This window comes from Frankliniella occidentalis, unplaced genomic scaffold (genome assembly GCF_000697945.3).
Source record: "Frankliniella occidentalis isolate FOCC.00 unplaced genomic scaffold, Focc_3.1 Scaffold44, whole genome shotgun sequence".
Taxonomy (NCBI): Eukaryota; Metazoa; Arthropoda; class Insecta; order Thysanoptera; family Thripidae; genus Frankliniella; species Frankliniella occidentalis.
The window spans coordinates 714,736-716,804 of NW_026267174.1; the positions used below are offsets into that span (position 1 = coordinate 714,736).

Genomic DNA, 2,069 nt, shown 5'->3' on the forward strand with positions numbered 1-2,069 from the left:
GGGGGGGCAGCCGCTGTTGATCCAACCAACTGTTTATTTTGTCTTATTCACTCCGCTTGTGTTCTGGCCGGCATTATATTTCGCGCAAACCATCATCATCCTAGCAGCAGCAGGCCACGGCCAGTGCTGTGCTGTGGGGCCACGGGGCTGGGCTCGGCTCGCGCGCAGTGAAACGAGCAGCACCAGCTGGTGCAGGGGCCCGCTGCTGCTGCTGCTGCTGGCTGCGCCCCTCTACAGGCAGGTGGTGGAGGTTGCTGGTGGGCCCATAGGGCTGTACTTGGTGGGCGTGCGCGCGCGCGGATGCGACGGTCGGTCGGCGCATCAAAGTTTTTATTGCGATTTAACGTCGCGGCTCGTACGGGTAGCGCGCGAGTACACAACACACACACGTACACCCACACACACATACGCACACTAAACGCGTATGGGCGGGCGTGGGATCTGCCCCAACAACAACAACCCGGCGCTGCGCAAGAAGCAGTTAAAATTACGTATAGCCACACACACACACACACACACACACAGCGTTGTGTGGGGACAAACCGGCAAACCATCACGAGCAGCTGCCCGCCCGCCACTCCAGGCGGCGCACCAACATATAGCGGCCCAGCAGCCCCCGCATCCACACCATGACCACAACCACCATATCCTCTCCACCATACGACTGCAGTGCCGACGATAAAATAATTGCAATGAAAATGATGGGGTGGAAAAAAATAGAACGAGAACAGTAGTACGACGGGCCGCCAGGCAGTGCGCGCGATACGGCAAATAATTACAATTTGGAGAATTGACCGGTTCAACAATAACAATCAACGACAAAGTGGGTGGGACATGCGGTGGTGCGGCTGTAGGACGCCTGCGGGGTAGGCCGCACTGCTGCACGCGTGCACAGGGGGTTGCCTATCTCCAGCCCGGCGGGCGCGCGGCCAGGCTCGGAGTGGGGCGCGCTGCGTGGGAGGAGGGAGCAGAGGGGGAGAGTGGAGGGAGTGAGGAGGAAGGAGGGAGCGGAGAGGAAGGGGATGGGGAGGGGAGGGTAGGGGGAGGGGGACTCGGTACAGTGCACGCGTACGCGTCCCCTATTGAAGCGCGCGCCTGCCTGCAGTAGTGAAGCCCGACGCTGACGGGGGGGAAAGGGTTCGAGCAGGAGGCGCATCGCACGCCTGGCCGGGGGTCGAGGGGCGGGGCGAGGGCAGGGCGCGGGCGTACCGAGCTCACGCCCGGCGCAGCACGGCCCCCACACACAATTATCTCGCCTGCCTGGTCGCCTCGGATTAGCAGCTCGCGCCAGAGCCAGAGCCGCATTGATTTCCGGATTAAGGTGAGGGTTGCGCGCCGGGCGGGGCGGGGACTGTGCAGGGGACGGAATCCACTTACACGGGGCCCTCCGGTCGCGCCGGGGCTGACGGTGCGGCGCGCTCAAGTCCCGACGGCAGGCCTGGGCCGGGCCAGGCGCCAGGCCGGGCAGGGCGCCGCTCTGTACGCCATGCGCCCCACTTCTCATTAGCGCCCCGCACACTGATAGCCCCCTGCGCTGCGCTTGACAGGTCAACGCGACTACGTCAGCACAAGACCGAGAGCCGGACGGTGTAGTGGTGGGGGATGTGGTCCTCCCTCCCTCCTCTCTATGGCTCGCCCGGGCCCGACCGGACCACCGGACCCCCGCGGGGCCCCCAGCAGCCCAGCCCGGTGAGCGAAGCCGGGCTCGGCGTCCGATTGCTGCTTGAGCAGAGTTAATCCCCCCGGCTTGAGCCTGTCCGTTCGGTAATAGACCGAGGGGAAGGGGGGACCGACGCAGCGGCGCACGCACACGGCAAGGCAGTGCTGTTCAACGCCATCACTGTACCAGCGCGATCACATACAGACACACACAGATGCACAAGATCTTCGAAAATAAAAGAAAAGAAATTGACAAGCGCACCGCAGAAGCAGCCAGCGCGATTATTCTAGAAATGTGCGGAGTCTGAAGAAATCCTCGGGTCCGCCTTCCTCTCTCCTGGGCGACCCAATAATACGCGAACCGCACAACGACACGCGCAGCGCGCAGCAGAATGCGAAGGGGAGCGGGA

General features: G+C 63.3%; 1 protein-coding gene across 15 annotated transcripts in view; it reads right to left on the bottom strand.

The window, feature by feature from the left end:
* Nucleotides 1-2,069, bottom strand: part of LOC113211936 (poly(rC)-binding protein 3) — a 155,530-nt gene that overhangs the window by 25,216 nt on the left and 128,245 nt on the right. The window lies entirely within an intron of this gene.